The 22,205-nt window shown below is 38.7% G+C and overlaps 1 non-coding gene across 1 annotated transcript; it reads right to left on the bottom strand.

Annotated features, from left to right (window-relative positions):
* Positions 1-5,400: 5,400 nt before the first annotated feature.
* LOC112731298 (small nucleolar RNA R71) lies at positions 5,401-5,508 on the bottom strand. Its single transcript, XR_003167083.1, has one exon. It is a non-coding gene; the product is annotated as a small nucleolar RNA R71 (small nucleolar RNA).
* Between the last annotated feature and the right edge of the window lie 16,697 nt (positions 5,509-22,205).

Below are 22,205 nucleotides of genomic sequence, written 5' to 3'. Positions count from 1 at the left end.
GTGAGCACTACTCCAACCTTTATATCTCATGTTTGATGCATCAACCATAATGAGCCTTGATTTGCAACGCCAACCACGAAACATCTTTCTTCTACGCTTCATCCCACAAAGCATCCTAAGTTGGCCATCCGTTTCAAGCAAACCATATTCAAGTGGGATGATAAAGCTAATGGAAATGAGTTTCACCCACTCAAATGAAGGTGTAGATGGCAACCTAGGCAAAGGTGATTCCAAGGATCTTGACAAAACGTATTCAATTCCCATCCTCCTTTTTCTAAGGACTTCCACCTCTTCACAAGATCTCTTAATTTCAATCCTTTGTTCAAGAATTTTATCTAAACCTTTTCCCTTACTCAAATCACAAATGGGAGGATGAGAGAGATTTACCTCCATATTGCTATCAAATCCAATGGGGGAAAGTTCTTCATGTTCAAAGGATTCTTTACCACTAAGACTTGATGCTTGATCTCCATCACCAAGGGAACTCAATGCTTGCTCTATCCCATCCAATTCTTCATAAGAGATATGCCTTGGAGGTTGTGCACATTCCTCCTTAGCATCAAATTCAATCATCTTGGAAGGGTTTTCTTCAACTCTATGTTCCCAAGGATGTTCCGCATCTCCTAAGTCTTCAACCACTTCTTCCTCTTGTTCAATAATCTCTACCTCCTTCTCTTGTTGCATGTCTTGCTTTAACTCCTCTTCTTCACCTTGGAGCTTCAAGTTCACTCCCTCGCTAAGCTCCTTAGTTGCTTCTCCACATTCCACAATGGAAGTGCCTTGATCGCATAGGCTTAGGCGGGATGAGACTATGTTGCTAATGGCTTCTACCATGATAGTCGTTTTTGCTCTTAACTCCTCAAATTTCTTTTCATCCTCCTCGTGTCGCCTTGAGAGATGATATTCAAGATCTCTCAATTCTAGCATGAGGGCTTCATCGGGGGGTGATGGTGGAAGAGAGGGTTCATTGTTTGAGGGAAGGGTATTGTAGTTGGAAGGTGCTTCTTCTTGGTAGGGTTGTGGTGGTTCAATATTTCCCATTCTTTCTAATTGTTGCACAAAACACTCCATGGTTGCTTGAAATTGATCCAATGTCTCCTTGAAACGATCCTTTGACTCTTGTTCTTCTCGGATATCATGAGTAGGATCATATGACTCTTGGATTGAAGGACATGAGTATTCTTCCATTAGAGGTTGTGGTGGAAAGTGGTATTCATCTTGTGGTTGGAAATTTTCATACATTGGAGGTGGTTTATCTTGGTAATAATATGGAGGGGGTGGCTCTTGAAAATGTTGATGTTGGAATGGTGGTGGCTCTATGTGTGGTTCATATGGCTCATATGATTGTTGGTAGGATGGATATGGATTAGGGTCATATGAAGAGGGTTGGTAAGAAGGGGCTTGTGAGTATGGTTGAGGGCTATGTTGAGGATATGGCTCATAGGCATATGGTGGTGGTTCTTGAAAGTCACAAGGGGATTCACCATAGCCATTGGATTGGCATGCATCATAGAATGGCTCTTCTTCATAGTGCATTGGTGGAGGTTGTTGCCATGAGGATTGATCATATGCATATGGCTCCTCCCACCTTTGGTTATCCCATCCTTGATGCACATCTTCATTGAAGTTCCCATTTCTTACAACATAGTTGTAATCACACTCATAGCCAAAGTGAGAATTCATGGTGATAAGGGAAAATAAAAACAAAAGCTAACAAGAAATAAAGAAGACTAAATCCTAAAACTAGCAAAAATCGACAAACAAACCAAAAATAAAGCTATTCATAATATATACAATAACCAATAACATAACACCATTGCAACTCCCCGGCAACGGCGCCAAAAATAAAGCTATCCCAAGATTTGATGGCCCAAACTGGTGTTCCAAGTCAGCATAGAAATTCTGGAGTCAAAACGCCAGAACTGGCATAAATGCTGGCGTTTAACTCCAAGAAAAGTCTCTACATCTGAAAGCTTCAATGCTCAGCCCAAGCACACACCAAGTGGTCCTGGAAGAAGATTTCTGCATTAATTACTTATTTCTGTAACCCTAGGCTACCAGTTCTCTATAAATAGGACCTTTTGCTATTGTATTTTAATCCATCTTTGATTAGTCTTATGCTATCTTAAACCTTTATGGGGGCTGGCTATTTGGCCATGCCTGGACCTTTTGTTCTTATGTATTCTCAACGGTGGAGTTTCTACACACCATAGATTAAGGTGTGGAGCTCTGCTATTCTTCATGAATTAATGAAAAGTACTACTGTTTTTCTATTCAATTTACGCCTACTTCTTCTATAAGATATTCATTCGTTCTTCAAATTGATGAATGTGATGATCCGTGACACTCATCATCATTCTCACTTATGAACATGTGCCTGACAACCACCTCTGTTCTACTAGCAATGGCTTGAATGCGTATCTCTTGGGTTTCTAATCTAAGATTGGAACCTTCGTGGTATAGGCTAGAATTATTGGCAGTCATTCTTGAGATTCGGAAAGTCTAAACCTTATCTGTGGTATTCCGGGTAGGATCTGGGAAGGGATGACTGTGACGAGCTTCAAACTCGCGATTGTTGGGCGTGTGACAGACGCAAAAGGATCAATGGATCCTATTCCAACATGATCGAGAACCGACAGATAATTAGCTGTGCGGTGACAGCGCATTGGGAACATTTTCACTGAGAGGATGGGAAGTAGCCATTGACAACGGTGATGCCCAACATAAAGCTTGCCATGGAAAAGAGTATGAATGGTTGGAAGAAGGCAATAGGAAAGCAGAGGTTTAGAAGGAACAAAGCATCTTCATACACTTATCTGAAATTCCTACCAATGAATTACATAAGTATCTCTATCTTTATTCTAGTTTATAATTATCAATTCTCCATAACCATTTGAATCTGCCTGACTGAGATTTACAAGATGACCACAGCTTGCTTCAAGCTGACAATCTCCGTGGGATCGACCCTTACTCACGTAAGGTATTACTTGGACGACCCAGTGCACTTGCTGGTTAGTTGTGCGGAATTGTGACAAAGTGTGATTCACGTTTGAGAGCTCCAAGTCTTTGGCGCCATTGTTGATGATCACAATTTTTTGCACCAAGTTTTTGGCGCCGTTGTCGGGGATTGTTCGAGTTTGGACAACTGACGGTTCATCTTGTTGCTTAGATTAGGTAATTTTATTTTATGTTTAAGCTTTTTACTTCTTATTTTCGAAAAAAATTTCAAAAATACAAAAAAAAATTTCTATTCTGTTCTTCAGAGTTTTTAAGAATGAATTCTAGAGTTTCGTGATGATTTGTTGAAGTTTGGCTAGCTGTGAAGCCATGTCTAATCTTTTGGACCGAGGTTTCAACTTATCATCACAAGAGCTTGATGATTTCTATCAATCTTGCTGTTGAAAGTAATGATCTGCTAAAGTTTGGCTGGCCATTGGCCATGTCTAGTGTTTTGGACCGAAGCTTTCACTGAAAGCTTGACTGGCTAGTAAGCCATGTCTAATTCCTGGACCGGAGTTTTAGACTAACATTGCAATGATTCCTGGAATTCTTATTAAAAATTTTGAATCCCTTTATTTTCTTCTCCACTCAATTTTCAAAAAATCACAAAAAAATTTATAAAATCATAAAAATAAAAAATATTTTATGTTTCTTGTTTGAGTCTGGTGCCAATTGCATGTCTATTATTCTTCTTGCATTTTTTCGAATATATGTATTATGTTCTTCATTAATCTTCAAGCTGTTCTTGATGATTTCATTGATCTAATCTTTAATCTCTTATTTTGTGTCTTTTGTTGTTTCTTACATGCATTTTCAAATTGTTGTAGTCCTTAGTATACAAACTTCTAAGTTTGGTGTCTTGCATGCATTGTTTATTTGATCTTAGTTGCATTCCTTTTATTATTATTGTTTCTCATCATTAAAAATTTAAAAAAAAATTTTAAAATTGTGTCTTTTCAAGTCAATAACATAGAGAATTGAAGATTCAGAACATTCAGCAGAGGAATTACACAGAAAAAGCTGGGCGTTCAAAACGCCCAGTGAAAAAGAAAAACTGGTGTTTAAACGCCAGCCAGGGTACCTGGCTGGGCGTTAAACGCCCAAAAAGGTAGCATTTTGGGCGTTAAATGCCAGAATGGATGCCATTCTGGGCGTTTAACGCCAGAAGGACACTAGAGGGAAGATTTTGTTTTCAAATCAAATCTTTTTCAAATATTCATAATTTTTCAAAATCAAATATTTTTCAAATCATATCTTTTCAATCATATCTTTTCAAAATCAATTTCTTTCCATTTTTTTTAATTATTATTATTTTCGAAAATTCTTGTTACAATTAGTTGTTACTTGCCTATTAAGAAAGGATCAAAAGTATTAATTCTAGAATCATATCTTTTAATTTCTTGTTGGTCAAGTAATCAACTTTAATTTTAAAAAACTATCTTCTTTTAAATTTGATTCTCAATCATATCTTCTCAATCATATCTTTTCAATCACATCTTTTTCAAAATCAAGTTTCAGTCATATCTTTTTTATTTCTAATTTCAAAATCTTTTTCAAAAATCACTTAATTTCTTTCCCAATCTTAGTTTTCAAAAATCAAATACCAAATTTTCAAAATTTCTTTTAATTATTTCAAAATCTTTTACTTTAATTTCAAAAATTCTTCCCCTCTTCTCACACCCTTCTATTTAAGGACCAACACTCCTCCTCAATATGCAATTCGAACTCTATCTCCCTTGATAAGTTCGAATTCTCTCTTCTCTACCTCCTCCTTCTATTCTTCTTTTCCTCTGACACCTCAAGGAATCTCTATACTGTAACATAGAGGATTCCATATTTTCTTCTTCTCTCTTTTCATATGAGCAGGAGTAAGGACAAAGGCATTCTTGTTGAAGCTGATCCTGAACCTGAATGGACCTTGAAGAGAAAGCTAAGAGAAGCTAAAGTACAACTCTCTATAGAGGACCTAATAGAACTTTTCAAACAAGAAAAAGCCACGGCAGCTGAAAACAACAACAATGCCAACAATGCAAGGAAGGTGCTTGGTGACTTTACTGCACCTACTCCCGACTTCTATGGGAGAAGCATCTCAATCCCTGCCATTGGAGAAAACAACTTTGAGCTTAAGCCTCAATTAGTTTCTCTGATGCAACAGAATTGCAAGTTTCATGGACTTCCATTGGAAGATCCTCATTAGTTCTTAGCTGAATTCTTGCAAATCTGTGACACTGTCAAGACCAATGGGGTTGATCCCGAGGTCTACAAGCTTATGCTTTTTCCCTTTGCTGTAAGAGACAGAGCTAGAACATGGTTGGATTCACAACCTAAAGAAAGCCTGAACTCTTGGGAGAAGCTAGTCAATGCCTTCTTGGCAAAGTTTTTTTCACCTCAAAATTGAGCAAGCTTAGAGTGGAAGTCCAAACCTTCAGACAGAAGGAAGGTGAATCCCTCTATGAAGCCTGGGAAAGATACAAGCAATTGATCAGAAGGTGTCCTTTTGACATGCTTTCAGAATAGAGCATCATAGGTATTTTCTATGATGGTCTATCTGAACTGTCCAAGATGTCATTGGACAGCTCTGCTGGAGGATCTCTTCATCTGAAGAAGACGCCTACAAAAGCTCAGGAACTCATTGAAATGGTTTTAAATAACCAATTCATGTACACTTCTGAAAGGAAGCCTATGAATAATGGGACAAATCAGAAGGAAGGAGTTCTTGAGATTGATACTCTGAATGCCATATTGTCTCAGGAAGAGGTGAATTACATGGGAGAACCCTATGGAAACACCTATAATCCTTCATGGAGAAATTATCCAAACCTCTCATGGAAGGATCAACAGAGGCCTCAACAAGACTTCAACAACAATAATGGTGGAAGAAATAGGTTTAGCAATAGCAAGCCTTTTCCATCATCTTCTCAGCAACAGACAGAGAATTCTAAGAGCTATTATGACTTAGCAACCAAAGTCTCTGATCTAATTAAAATCACTCAAAGTTTCATAACTGAAAAAAGGTCCTCCATTAGAAATTTGGAGGCACAAGTGGGTCAGCTGAGTAAGAAAGTTACTGAACTCCCTCCTAGTACTCTTCCAAACAATACAGAAGAGAATCCAAAAGAAGAGTGCAAGGCCATCACCATAACCCACATGGCCGAACCTGGAGAGGAGGAAGAGGCAGTGATTTCCACTGAGGAAGACCTCAATGGACGTCTACTGGCCTCCATGGAGTTCCCTAATGAGAAACCATGGGAATCTGAGGCTCATATTGAGACCATAGAGATTCTATTGAATCTACTTCTACCATTCATGAGCTATGATGAGTATTCTTCCTCTGAAGAGGATGAAGATGTTACTGAAGAACAAGTTGCTAAGTACCTTGGAGCAATCCTGAAGCTAAATGCCAAGCTATTTGGTAATGAGACTTGGGAGGATGAACCCCCATTGCTCATCAAAGAACTGGATGACTTAGCTAGGCAAAGATTACCTCTGAAGAGACAAGATCCTGGAAAGTTCTCAATACCTTGTACCATAGGCACCATGATCTTTGAAAAGGCTCTGTGTGACCTAAGGTCAAGCATAAACCTCATGCCTCTCTCTGTAATGGAGAAACTAGGAATTTTTGAGGTTCAAGCTGCAAGAATCTCATTAGAGATGGCAGACAATTCAAGGAAACAAGCTTATGAACTTGTAGAGGATGTCTTGGTAAAGGTTGAAGACCATTACATCCCTGCTGATTTCATAATACTAGAGACTGGGAAGTGTATGGATGAATCCATCATCCTTGACAGACCCTTCCTAGCCACAGCAAAAGCTGTGATTGATGTTGACAGAGGAGAATTGGTCCTTCAAGTGAATGAGGACTCCCTTATGTTTAAAGCTCAAGGATCTCCCTCTGTAATCATGGAGAAGAAGCATGAAATGCTTCTCTCAATGCAGAGTCAAGCAGAACCCCCACATTCAAACTCTAAGTTTGGTGTTGGGAGGCCATGCTCTAAGTATCTGTGAGGCTCCATAAGAGCCCACTGTCAAGCTATTGACATTAAAGAAGCGCTTGTTGGGAGGCAACCCAATTTTTACTTATCTATGTTAAATTTCTATTTTCTATTGTTATTTTATGTTTTCTGTAGGTTGATGATCATGTGAAGTCACAAAAACAACTGAAAAAGCAAAAACAGAATGAAAAATAGTATTAAAAATAGAGCACCCTGGAGGAGAAACTTACTAGCATTTAAACGCCAGTAAGGGTAGCAGAATGGGCGTTAAATGCCCAGTCTGGCACCATTCTAGGCATTTAACGCCAGAAAGGGGCACAGAGCTGGCGTTTAACGCCAAAAAAGGGCAAGAAGCTGGCGTTAAACGCTAGAAATGGGCAGCAACCTGGCGTTTAACACCAGGATTGGCAGAGAAGGGCATTTTGTATGGCACTTGGTACAGGGATGAAAAATCCTTGACACCTCAGGATCTATGGACCCCACAGGATCCCCACCAACCTCAACTCACTCTCTCTCTTCTTCACACCTTTTCATAATACCTCTTCCCCAAATACCCTTCACCAATTAACTCAATACCTCTTCCCTAAAAACCCCTCACCTATCAAACCCTACCCTGAACTAAGAAGGCATGACCTCAAGCCCATGGCTAGGGGATGGTTGGAGTTCATCCAACGCTCAATCATTCCTACTAGTAACCGGTCTGAGGTTACTATAGACCGAGCTATCATGATTCATAGCATCATGATTAGAGAGGAAGTAGAAGTTCATGAGGTTATATCCCAAGAACTCTACAAGGTGGCGGACAAGTCTTCTACTTTGGCAAGGTTAGCCTTCCTTCATCTTATTTGTCACCTTTGCAATTCAGCTGGAATTGACATAGAAGAAGACATCCTCATTGATGAGGACAAGCCCATAACTTAGAAAAGGATGGATCAAACAAGAGACCCCATTCATGGACAAGAGCATGAGGAAATTCTTCATCATGACATCCTTGAGATGCCTCAAGGGATGCATTTTCCTCCACAAAATTATTGGGAGCAAATTAACACCTCCCTAGGAGAATTAAGTTCCAATATGGGACAACTAAAGATGGAGCACCAAGAGCATTCCATCCTCCTCCATGAAATTAGAGAAGACCAAAGAACCATGAGAGAGGAGCAACAAAGGCAAGGAAGAGACATTGAGGAGCTCAAGCACTCCATAAGATCTTCAAGAGGAAGAACAAGCCGCCATCACTAAGGTAGACCCGTTCTTTAATTTCCTTGTTCTTTATTTTCTGTTTTTTGAATTTTTATGCTTTATGTTTATTTATGTTCGTGTCTTTATTACATGATCACTAATGTCTAAGTGTCTATGCCTTAAAGCTATGAAAATGAATCCATCACGTTTCTTAAATTGAAAATGTTTCTAATTGAAAAAGAAAAAGAAGTGCATGAATTTTGAATTTTAAAACAGTTTAGTTATTTTGGTGTGGTGGCAATACTTTTGTCTTTCTGAATGAATGCTTGAACAGTGCATTTTTTTTAATTTGTTGTTCATGAATGTTAAAATTGTTGGCTATTGAAAGAATGATGGAAAAGGAGAAATATTATTTGATAATCTGAAAAATCATAAAATTGATTCTTGAAGCAAGAAAAAGCAGTGAAAAGCTTGCAGAAAAAAATATATATGCAAAAAAAAAAGAAAGAGAGAAAAGAAAAAGAAAAAGCAAGCAGAAAAAGCCAATATCCCTTTAAACCAAAAGGCAAGGGTAAAATAAAAAGGATCCAAGGCTTTGAGCATCAGTGGATAGGAGGGCCCACAGGAATAAAATCCTAGCCTAAGTGGCTGAACCAATGATGGGATATTTTCGTAGAAAAACAAATTTCTCCAAAACACCCAGATCTAACCGGCAAGTGCACCGGGTCGCATCAAGTAATAATAACTCACGGGAGTGAGGTCGATCCCACAGGGATTGAAGGATTAAGCAATTTTAGTTTAGTGGTTGATTTAGTCAAGCGAATCAAGATTTGGTTGAGAGATTTGTGATTTGCAGAATTTAAATTGCATAGTAAGTAAAGGGAATGGGTAATTGGCATGAAATTAAAGAGAACAGAAAGTAAAGTGCTGAATCTTAAAGAGCAAGAAATTAAATGGCAGAAACTTAGAACGCAAGAAATGTAAATTGCAGAATCTTAAAGTGCAAGAAATGTAAATGGCTTGAATTGTAAAGGGAATTGGGAGTTGGATTTGCAGGAATTTAAACAAGGAAAAGTAAATTGCAACAAACAGAGAAGTAAAGGATGTCTTGAATCAAACTGGATCTTAAAACAGGAATGTAAATAAGCATGAAAATAGTAAACAGGGAATGGGAAATGGGAAATCCGGATCTCAGGACCCAAGAGACTAGAAAACCAAGTCTAGATCTCAATGCCTTCCTAGATCCAACAAGAACAATTGCAAAGGAAATGTAAATTGAAAAGGAAGTAGATGAAGAACAATTAACAGAAATTAAATTCAATAAGCAGTAAAAGAAACAGAGAGATCTTCGGATGAGATTGAAACAGAATTCCTTCAATTCTCCAACCCAAGATCCAAGACAATTTCAATTGAAATTGAAAGCAATAAAACTAAGAGGAAGAGAGTGGAATTCTCCTTCCCCGAAACTAAGAAATTAAAGATCACTCAATATCCAAAGCTCTCCGAAAACTATTATGAAAACTCCAAAAAGGAAAGCTCCCGAAAAACTTGAATTCTATCCTATTTATACACTTTCTTCAAATGATCTTCAAGCCTTGAGTTGGGCCTTTGCTCTTGGTGGAATTGGGTTGAGAGAGGCCTTGGTTGATTGCTCTTGGAGTTTGGAGAAGAACCAAAGTGAACCAATTGAACCGGGTTGAAGTTTTGCAAAAGTTTGAGTAAAAGTTGGAGCAAAAGTTAGGGTCTAACTTTTGGTCCAACTTTTCATATCAGCCCCCATATTTTGCTGATACCCACGTTGGTGCAAAAGTTAGGGGTCTAACTTTTGCTCCAACGTTGGCCTTCCTTAGTGCACTTATGGCGCCAACGTTAGCCCAAAAGTTAGGGGCTAACGTTGGCGCAAACTTTTGCTCCCCCTTTGTGTTTTTCATGTGCCAACGTTAGCCCAAAAGTTAGAGGCTAACGTTGGCGCAAACTTTTGGTGCCCAGGGAGTGTTTTTCTCATGCCAACGTTAGCCACAAAGTTAGAGGCTAACGTTGACGCAAACTTTTGGTGCCCAGGGAGTAATTTTCATGTGCCAACGTTAGCCACAAAGTTAGGGGCTAACGTTGGCGCAAACTTTTGATGCCCAGGGAGTAATTTTCATGTGCCAACATTAGCCCAAAAGTTAGGGGCTAACGTTGGGGCTAACTTTTCACCCAAAAGTTTGTGCAAAAGTTTGAGGCTAACTTTTGGTTCAACTTTTTGCTTCCTGGTTCATTTTCACTTATTCCATTGTCCTCTCTTTACTCCTAGCCATTCCTTCTTGCTTCAACCTTTCTCCAAGCTTTCTTCCCCTATCATTAATCAACCAAACACATCAAAGCTATGCTCAAAATCATGAGATATTCATTCTTTCATAATATATGACAATTATAGCATAAAACCTCATGAAATAGCATGAATTCATACATGGTTGATTAAATCAAAGGAAACATGAAAATCTACCCAAATCAGCTTACTTGTAGCTTAAGAAAGTGCACAATTCAAGTGAAAACAAAAGAAAAAGACTAGTGAAACTAGGCTAAGATGACTTGTCATCAACCAAGCTGTCCCTAACCATGTGCTTGTGGTGTGAAGGTGTCAAGTGAAAATTTGAGACTAAGCGGTTAAAGTCGTGGTCCAAAACAAATAGAGTGTGCTTAAGAGCTCTGGACACCTCTAATTGGGGACTCTAGCAAAGCTAAAGTCATAATCTGAAAAAGGTTCATCCAGTTATATGTCTGTGGCATTTATGTATCCAGTGGTAATACTGGAAAATAAAATGCTTTGGGTCACGGCCAAGACTCATAAAGTAGCTGTGTTCAAGAATCAACATACTTAACTAGGAGAATCAATAACACTATCTAAATTCTGAGTTCCTATAGAGGCCAATCATTCTGAACTTCAAAAGGATAAAGTGAGATGCCAAAACTGTTCAAAAGCAAAAAGCTAAAAGCCCCACTCATCTAATCAAGACTGATCTTCATAGATGTTTTTGGAATTCATTGTATATTCTACTCTTTTTATCCTACTTGATTTTCAGTTACTTGGGGACAAGCAACAATTTAAGTTTGGGATTGTGATGAGCGAATAATTTATACGCTTTTTGGCATTGTTTTTAGTATCTTTTTATTATGTTTTAGTTAGTTTTTATTATGTTTTTATTAGTTTTTAAATAAAAATCACATTTCTGTTCTTTACTATGAGTTTGTGTATTTTTCTGTGATTTCAGGTATTTTCTGGCTAAAATTGAGGGACCTGAGTAAAAATCTGATTCAGAGGCTGAAAAAGGACTGCAGATGCTGTTGGATTCTGACCTCCCTACACTCGAAGTGGATTTTCTGGAGCTATAGATGCCCAATTGGCACACTCTTAATTGCGTTGCAAAGTAAACATCCTGGGCTTTCCAGAAATATATAATAGTTTATACTTTGCCCAAGATTTGATGGCCCAAACCGGCGTTCCAAGTCAGCATAGAAATTCTGGCGTCAAAACGCCAGAACTGGCATAAAAGCTGGTGTTTAACTCCAAGAAAAGTCTCTACATGTGAAAGCTTCAATGCTCAGCCCAAGCACACACCAAGTGGGCCTAGAAGAAGATTTCTGCATTAATTACTTATTTCTGTAACCCTAGGCTACCAGTTCTCTTTAAATAGGACCTTTTGCTATTGTATTTTAATCCATCTTTGACTAGTCTTATGCTATCTTAGACCTTTATGGGGGCTGGCCATTTGGCCATGCCTGGACCTTTTGTTCTTATGTATTCTCAACGGTGGAGTTTCTACACACCATAGATTAAGGTGTAGAGCTCTGCTGTTCTTCATGAATTAATGTAAAGTACTACTGTTTTTCTATTCAATTCACGCCTACTTCTTCTATAAGATATTCATTCGTTCTTCAAATTGATGAATGTGATGATCCGTGACATTCATCATCATTCTCACTTATGAACATCTGCCTGACAACCACCTCTATTCTACTAGCAATGGCTTGAATGCGTATCTCTTGGGTTTCTAATCTAAGATTGGAACCTTCGTGGTATAGGCTAGAATTATTGGCGGTCATTCTTGAGATCCGGAAAGTCTAAACCTTGTCTGTGGTATTCCGAGTAGGATCTGGGAAGGGATGACTATGACGAGCTTCAAACTCGTGATTGTTGGGCGTGTGACAGACGCAAAAGGATCAATGGATCCTATTCCAACATGATCGAGAACCGACAGATGATTAGCCGTGCGGTGACAGCGCATTTGGAACATTTTCACTGAGAGGACGGGAAGTAGCCATTGACAACGGTGATTCCCAATATAAAGCTTGCCATGGAAAGGAGTATGAATGGTTGGAAGAAGGCAATAGGAAAGCAGAGGTTCAGAAGGAACAAAGCATCTTCATACGCTTATCTGAAATTCCTACCAATGAATTACATAAGTATCTCTATCTTTATTCTATTTTATAATTATCAATTCTCCATAACCATTTGAATCTGCCTAACTGAGATTTACAAGATGACCATAGCTTGCTTCAAGCTGACAATCTCCGTGGGATCGACCCTTACCCACGTAAGGTATTACTTGGACGACCCAGTGCACTTGCTGGTTAGTTGTGCGGAATTGTGACAATGTGTGATTCACGTTTGAGAGCTCTAAGTCTTTGGCGCCGTTGTTGATGATCGCAAATTCGTGCACCAGTGCCCAGCCTTGTTTATTTCTTTTTGTTTCTTTCTCTTGCATTTTCTTTCTTTTATTTTGGACCTTTTTTATTTGTCAAGTCTCATGAAATGCAACTCAAGTTCATATCACAGAGTCATCCCAACATTCAGCCTTATTCATGAATCAACTAATAAACCAGCACATACCACCACATAACCTTATTCTGTCTCATATTAAACCAAACTTTTACTCTTTCTCTGTTTCATAGTAATTTTTCTTTTATTCAAGCATTAGGAACAAAGCATATAATTCAATTAAGATGGAAGTGAATCAAGCACTTAGAATAGCAAGCCATAATAGCCCGAAAACAAACAAACTAACAGACAGTAAATAAATCTAAGAAATACTAATCAACAGGGAACATTTGCACTTTCAATTAACATGTTAAAGCTAAAGTCAGTCAGAGAATAATACAACCTCTTGGAGTCTATTTGTTTCCTCTGTGTCATCATCATTGTTGGGTTCCATGTCCTTCCTTTGTCCATGATGAGGTATCTTTTCCTCCAAGAGATTGAATTACTTTCTACAAGAGATATTGAAGGTTGCTTGTTCCCGAAGCACTTGAGAAATAGTTAGCATGCATGTATGCTTGTGATTCTCTGAACCTAAGTTGGTGTGGGAACACCAAACTTAGTTACTTGCCTACTTCTATATGCAGCAGAATAAATACATGCATGAAACATCAAGTACTTTTTATTAAGAAAGCAAACTATGAACTAGGAAGTAGATATAAACTAGAAAATAAACTAAAAACTAGAAACATAACAATTATTAAGCAGTTTATCTGATTGTTTGGAGCCGATACTAGTCATGCTGAGGGTGTAATGTGTCCTTAATGAGATTTTTTTGGTGGAACACCAGACTTAACATCCAACATTCACCCCTTAATTATTTTGGTGTGCAACACCAAAGTTAGCTCTTTGCAATACAGAAAAATCTACTTAACTCCTTTATTGAAATAACTAAGAAATGGAAAAACTATTGACCTGTAGCTGATGACTTTCTTCTTCTTCTTCCAGTTTGTTAAGAGGAATGATCTCAATGGTAAAGAGGAGCCAGTCAGTGCCCCTTTTCTTGGCCTCTCCCCAGCAAGCTTCTTTTTTTTAATTACTTAATTGAGCTTTCTTGCTGGTGGTCCAGGGGTTGGATTACTTGTGGTTGACCTCTCCTTCTTCCTTGATATGCTTAATAGTTGCTGGGTCACAATCCTCTCTTCCGTGTTGTTGTTGGTAGCCTTCACTTCCTTGATATCAAGACATGGTTGCTGTGTGATTGTTGGAGTATTATCTTCATCAAAAGCCTTTTGAATTGGTGGTTCCATGAGCTCTTCCTCTATGTACTTCTCTGCTTTACTTGAGTTTGAATTCTCATGATTGATTTCCTCACTGTCTTGCTCTTTCACTTCCTCCTTTACATCCACCAATTGGTCTTCATCTTCCTTACTTAGTAGTTCTGAGTGTTTCCTTATGTTCTCCAAGTGTTCCTCCATCTTTTGGAGGAGAATTTCTTGTCTTCTCTAAGATTGTTCTTGCCTTTCTAATAATTCTCTGGACTTTTGAAGAGGATCCTCAGCTACTAGCTCAAAAGATGAAGGCTGAGGGAAATTTTGTGAATATGGATGTATTGTAGTGAGATTGTTTTGAGTGGTATGGAATGAATCTTATGAATTGTGGAATAAGTTTTGTGGTTGGTGGAATGAGTTGTATGGATCTTGGAGGAGACTTTGTGTTGAGGCATAATCAAGTAATGAAGAAATTTCAAATGAGGAACAAGAAGGTGAGGTTGGACAAGTTTGCATAAATAAATTGAAGGTTTGCTCAAGTGATGATGGCTCTTGATAAGAGGAGTATGAACTGTCATATGCTTTCTGGTTTTGATTCTCCCAAGCACAACTTAAAGAATTGTTGAATTCTGATGACAAGTCATCTTAGCCTAGTTTTACTAGTCTTCTTCTTTATTTTTGTTAGGTTTCATGCACTTTCTTGCATTGTAAGTAAGTAATTTGGAATGGATTTGCATGATTTCTTTGAATCAATCAACCACCATTTAATTGATACTAAATCATGAGGTTTAAGATAAATTTAATTGATATTTAAATGATTTGTAAACCTTGTGAATTTGGTGATACTTTGATTGGTTATTTTGATTACTTGTAGGTGAAGAAAAGAAGAAAATGAGAAAGCGTGGCCAAAGAAGCGTGGCCCAAGGAGGAGAAGAAGTGGCAAAAGAAACAAAGAGGCGTGGCACAATGAAGGAGGCAAGCCACAACACTTTACTGGGAGTATAACAAAGAACTAAGGAAGCAAGGCTTTATGCTATGCTCCCCTTGAGAGCGGAGCACAATTTGGAGCCAAGAAACAAAGGAGGGAAGGATGATGCTCCGCTCCCCTTAAGAGCATTATCGGGCTTCACTCACAAATAAATCCAAGGAAATAGTTTGCTAATGCTTGCTCCAAGGATCGAACTCATGAGCAAGGAGGAGTGGGGAGCGCTACTCACAAAGGAAAATAAGCCACACTTGGCAAAATTGCACTCAAAAGGATTTGAACCAAGCACCTCAAGGAAAAGAGGAGAGAAGGCGCTACAAGAAACCAAGGAAATTTGCATCAAAAAGCTCTCTCCAAGGTCTCGAACTTGGGACTTCTCCAAAGCAAAGGGAGAGCTACGCTCTCTATAAGAGCAGAGCCCTACTCCTTGGTGCAACACGCACAACTTGACACGGTTAGGAGCTTGGAGCGCGCAACTTAACAAGGCCATGAAGAAGTGATGCGTGCAAGACACCCCACACCAAGGCAACAATGCTCCGCTTCCCACAAGAGCGGAGTGCTATCCTGATTGCCCCACAGCCTTGGCACGCAACAAGGAGCTCCAACACAAGCCTCAATGCTCCGCTTCCCACAAGAGTAGAGCACTCCACTGGGAGCAATTTCTCTTGGGCTGAAAATTCAATTAAAAATTGAATTAAATTCAAATCTTCACCGAATTAAAAAACCACCCAAATTCTTAAATCCAGGAATAGAAAGTGTATAAATAGAAGCTAGTTTGATTTAGTTAAGGACTTTTGACCTTTTGCTTCTTGGAGAATTTTTCATTTTAGAATTTTTAGAGTTTTTACTTTGAATTTGGATCTTGGAGAATTTTGAAGGAGAATTGATCTCTCTTCTTCCTTGTTCTTGCCTGAGCACTCTTTACTTCTTGTCTTGGATCTTGGGTGAAGAATTGAAGAAATTCTGTTTCAATCTCACCTTGAGATCTCTTGTTTATTTTTCTGCATAATTCTAAGAAACTTTGATTTACATTTCAAATTCTGTTTACTGCTTCTTCTCTTCTACTACTTCTGCAACTTACTTTTCTATTTCTTTTACAATTGTTCTTGTTGGATCAAGGAAGGATTTGAGATCTAGACTTGTTTTCTAGTCTCTTCCACTCCTGAGATCTTTAATTTCTCTTTTAATTTCTACAATTGAGCTCCATTTACTTTCTGTTTTTAATTCTTCAAGCATTTTTACTCTTCTGTTTGAGATCCACTTAAATTCAATTCATCTTTTGCTCTTCTGTTTATTGCAATTTACTTCTGCTTGTTTAAATTCCTGCAATCCCAGCTCCCAAATTCCTCTTATAATTCAAGCAATTTACCTTTCTTGCACTTTAAGATTCAGTGATTTATATTTCTTGGAATCTAAGCTTCTGCAATTTAATTTACTTGTTCTTTAAAGTTCATCACTTTTACTTTCTATTCTCTTTAATTTACTGTAATTCTTCCCTCTCCCTTTACATTTCATGCAATTTAGCTTTTGTCAACTACAAACCACTCAAACCAATACTTGATTCGCTTGACTAAATCAACCACTAAACTAAAATTTCTCAATCCTTCAATCCCTGTGGGATCGACCTCACTCATGTGAGTTATTATTACTTGATGCGACCCGGTACACTTGCCGGTTAGTATATGTGTGTTTGGAAATTCGTTTTTCCACAAAAATACCATCAAGTTTTTGGCGCCGTTTCCGGAGATTGATTAAATTGACAATGATTAAGTGAAGTGGAGATCTAGATCAAGCACTTTTTCTTTTCTGTTTCTTTAATTTTTAACTAACACACTAACTGTTTGAATTTTTGCTTAAGCTAACTAAAATCTCATTCTAGCAATGGATTAAAGTTTTACTGTCCTTCTGTTTTGTGTGATTTTTATGTGTGGTTTGCATGTCAGGGACAAAAGGAGCTATACCCACCTTTTGTGAACAAGACGAAAGAACCCTCAGGAGTTTAAGAAGAGCTGAAAGAGGAAAAAACATTGTTGGAGAAGAGGATTCAGAAGAAGAGTTCCAAGATATGGAAGAACACTCAACAAACCTAACAAATCCACCAGGAAGAGCAGCCAATAACAACAACAATCCACTACAGAGAAGAGTTTTGGCTTCTTACACATTTGCAAATCCTAGACATGGTGGGAGTAGCATTCTTACCCAAAATATTAATGCAAATAACTTTAAATTAAAGCCACAACTCATCACCTTGGTTCAAAATAATTGTTCTTATGGAGGAGGACCACTTGAAGATCCAAACCAACACTTGTCTACTTTCTTGAGGATTTGTGACACTGTCAAAACCAATGGGGTGCATCCTGACAGCTACAAGCTATTGTTATTTCCATTTTCTCTCAGAGATAAAGCTACTCAATGGTTGGAATCTTTCCCAAGAGATAGCATCAACAACTGAGACGATCTAGTAAGCAAGTTCTTTGCCAAATTTTACTCACCTCAAAGGGTCATCAGGTTGAAAATTGAAGTACAAACATTCACACAAATGGACACTGAACCCATCTATGAGGCATGGGAGAGATACAAGGCTCTAATTAGGAAGTGCTCCCTGAAATGTTCAGTGACTGGGACAGATTGCAGAATTTTTATGAAGGGTTGACATTGAAATCTCAGGAGGCTCTTGATCATTTAGTAGGAGGTTCTCTACAATTGATGAAAACTGCAGAGGAAGCTCAAAATCTCATTGATATGGTGGCTAACAACCATTTTTTTTTGCTCACCAAAGGCAACGCCAACCATCACAAAGGAAAGGAATGATGGAGTTGGAAGGAGTGGACTCAATCTTAGCTCAAAACAAAATGATGCAGCAGCAAATTCAACAACAATTTGAGCAAATGGCCAAAAGGATTGATAGCCTCCAAGTTGCAGCAGTCAACACGAGCCAACCATCATCCACATGGGGGACAAATGAAGAAACTCAAGAGGATCAACAGCAAGAACAAGTCCAGTACATGCACAATCAAAATTCTGGGACAAATGAGATTTATGGTGACACTTACAACCCTTCATGGAAGAACCACCCCAACCTCAGATGGGGGGACAATCACAATCAAACTCAACAGCCATGGCAAAGAAACTCAAACCAAAACAGTTGGAAAAACACAAACCAAAATAACCATCAGAAAAACAACCAAAACACATACAGGAAACCACAAAACACTTACCCCAACTCCAACCATCATCCATCCACTAACCAAGCCACCAATCAAAATACTTACCCTCAACCCTCAATACCCCATAACCAACCAATCTCACAAGACTCTCATAGGATCACCAACTTGGAGCTCTTAATGGATAAAATGATGAAGCACCAAGAGATGACAACAAAGAACCAAGAAGCCTCCATGAAGAATATTGAAAGGCAGATTGGACAACTTTCTCAGCAAATTACTATTCAGAGACCTTTGAGCTCACTCCCAAGTGACACCATTACTAATCCAAAGAAGGAATGCAAAGCTATACAACTAAGGAGTGGAAAGATCTTGATGAAGAATGAAGAAGCAACCAAGAAGCCAAAGGAAAACGATAAGAAACAAGGTGAGAAAGAGGAAGCCAATGATGAAGATGTAACAGCAAGCAAGCGAACTTCAAAGCAGGCTCAACAAAAGGAAGAAAAGCCAAAAATTTAAAGAAAAGGGACGAAAGCAATTGAAGAGCCAACTAAGGACCACAGGTAGGAAGTAAACTTCACACCTCCATTGCCATATCCCCAAAGGTTCAACAAGGAGACTAAGGACCAACACTTCCCTAAATTTCTTGAAATCTTCAAGAAATTAGAGATCAACATACCCCTGGCTGAGGCACTTGAGCAAATGCCCCTATATGCCAAGTTTTTGAAGGAACTTATTAATAAGAAGAGAAGCTGGCAAGAGAATGAAACCATACTGCTCACTGAAGAATGCAGAGCATTAATCCAGAAAGGACTTCCCCCTAAACTTGAAGATCCTGGAAGTTTCTTTCTACCTTGTGCCATGGGTAGTATGACCATCAACAAGGCAATGTGTGACTTAGAGGCTAGTATCAATCTGATGCCTTCCTCTCTAGTGAAAAAACTATGTATAGAAGAAGTGAAACCAGTACAAATGTCTTTAGAATTGGTGGACAAGTCAGTGATATGTCCCAAGGGTGTGATTGAGAACCTTCTAGTAAAGGTAGACAAATTCATATTCCCTGCTGATTTTGTGGTCTTAGATTCAGATGAGGATGACGGTGATTTCATTATACTAGAAAGACCATTCTTGGCCACTGCTAGGGCCATTATAGACGTAGAGAAAGGAGAGTTGACCCTCAGAATGCATGATGAAAGCGTCACCCTGAATGTATTTCCAGAAACACAGCTCATTGATGAAATGAAGGAGTGCATGGAAACTGACAAAGAAGACTCACAGTGGAAGGAAGGAGTCAGCAAGACGATCAGTAGTTACCTTCCAAAGCAAGAAATAGATAACACAGCAGGACAAAAAGAGAAAGAGATTGTGCAGAGTGATGAAGAAATTCAAGAAGACATTGAAATGTTAGCCACTAAGAAGAAAAGTCCCAAAGTAAAGCCCACTTGCCAGGAGAAGGCATCAACAAAAAGAGGGAAGAAAAACACGAACAAAACCAAAAAGGGTTGGAAGAACAAAAAGATTCCAACAGAGGGGTTCTCTAAGGGTGATGAAGTACAATTGATCTATCAACAATTGGGAGCAAGTCAACAAGCTGATGACTACTATACTGTCAACAAAATACTCTCACTAGAGCATGCCGAAAATGAACATCAAGGAACAAAGAAGAAGCTCACAGTCAGGGGGGATAAGCTGAGACACTACAGTCATCAACCACCATAAAAGAGGGGTCCAATGTCAAGCTAATGACAATAAAAGAGCGCTCCATGGAAGGCAACCCATGATTTAAGATTCTTGCTCATTTTTTAATTCAATAAATTATGATCATCTTAGCATGATTTTAAATTTTATTAGACATACTTGACAGATGCATACACTATTTTGAAATACATGCCAGACTTCTAAGTTTGGTGTGCTTGACAGCACACAAAAATCAGCTTTTCAAACATTCTTAGATCATATGCTTAGTCATTTAGACAAAATATATGACCAAACATTAAGTTTGGTGTCTGCATATGTACCAATCTTGAGAAGGATCAATTTTTGTTCATAAAATCAAAATCATGCATAGATGAATCATGCAGTGTTTCATTTTAGGAATGAATGTTAAAAAAAATGAATTAGAAAGTACCAATTGTGATAAATGGCTGCATTTGACATTTATCCCTTAGCAAGAAACAAGTTTGGTGTTCACCAAACCTTGGTTCACTAAGTGAGGGACACAATTGATCTTTTATGACTAAGAAACATAATAAATAATCTAAGCATTCACCACTTCATTACTGTGCTACAACTAGGTCCTAAAGTTTACCATTTTGATTTAATTAGGAAAAAGAAGGTTGAGGTGAAGACAAGATGAAGGCACAGCTATGACAAGCCAAGAGAGAAGGATCACATGTGCCTAGAGAGGTGTGCCTACCTTGGAAAGCAAAAATCTGCATGCTAGTCACCTTGGAGGACGAACCTCATGCAACCAATGGGAAGAGAATCCTTGTCAATCCTCAAGAGAACATGCAAGCCGTTCATCTCATGAAGTTACTGTGTTGTTCAACTCAATCTCCACCCCTCATAAGTCATGACCGAATCCCTCTTCAAGTATGATCTTTGTCCAAAGCTTTAATGCATTGCCTATAAATAGGTTGAGACATTTCTTGCATCACATGTTCTTACAAGTCTTCCTTACAATCATAAGTCCTTGTTCCACCTTGTGCAATCCTATACACGCCCCACTCCCTTCTCAACAACAACATTTCTTTCTTCATTCTCCTTACACCACAAAACCGTACCTCAACCAACAATAAATCCACCTTTGCCTCCTCCCTTTACTTGAATTCATGGCTTCATCAAGTTCAAAAAGAAGACAAGGGAAGGAACCAATGGTAACCGAGCCCCCATCCTATGATACAAGGATGTTTAGATCTCAGTTTTATGAAAGAAAATATCATAGATTCATGAAAGCAAAGCACATCATTCATGAGAGGGGTTTTGAGCTGAGGGACGGGGAATACCCCATCATGAGGCAGATCACTAGGGAAAGAAGATGGGATCTTCTATGCGATCCTCTCACCAAGATTAGTGCAGTCATGATCAGTGAATTTTATGCAAATGTTGTGAAAGAGAGTGAAGACAGCATCCTTTACAAAAGTTATGTTAGAGGAGTTGAAGTGGATTTCAGTATAGCATCCATTACAAGGGCCTTGAAGTTGAGAACCATAACTTATGAAGAGCTCAGCTATGAGGCCAGACTGTAGAGAGAGAATGACCCTGATGAGATCTTACAGGGGATATGCTTGGAAGACACAGACTGGGAAAGAGATTCAAAAGGGATCCCAAGCCAATTGAAAAGAATAAATCTCATTCCTGAGGCCAAGGGGTGGTATGAGGTAGTGAGGAGATCAATACTCCCTACTGGAAACACCTCAGGGGTCACAATCAAGCGAGCACTTTTGACATACTGTATCTTACATGGGGGAGAAATCAACCTTGCACAACTCATAGCCGACAGTATTCAAGAGATAGCTGAGAGCACAAACAAATCAACTAGGCTCGACCATTCAAGCACCATTCTAAGGCTATGCAACAAAGCTGGAGTGATTTTTGAAGATGAGGGCACAGAGAGAGTAAAAAAGGGGACGAAAATCATAAAGAGAAACATGGAAGGAATCAATGAGGATGATGATCAAGAAGAAAGACCCCAAAGAAGAAGAAGATCAGAGGAAGGAGAAGAGCAAGCTCACGGTGCCATAGATATAAATCAACTACAAAGGACTCTTGAGGAAATATCACAACAAAATGTGAGAGCACAAGAGCAATATTCAAGACATCAAGAGCAATATCTAGCACACCGGGAGCAATATTTGAAAGACAGGGAGCAAAATG

This window comes from Arachis hypogaea, chromosome 12 (assembly GCF_003086295.3).
Source record: "Arachis hypogaea cultivar Tifrunner chromosome 12, arahy.Tifrunner.gnm2.J5K5, whole genome shotgun sequence".
Classification (NCBI taxonomy): Eukaryota; Viridiplantae; Streptophyta; class Magnoliopsida; order Fabales; family Fabaceae; genus Arachis; species Arachis hypogaea.
Note: the sequence above shows the minus strand (reverse complement) of the source record. Positions and strands in the feature narration are given on the sequence as shown.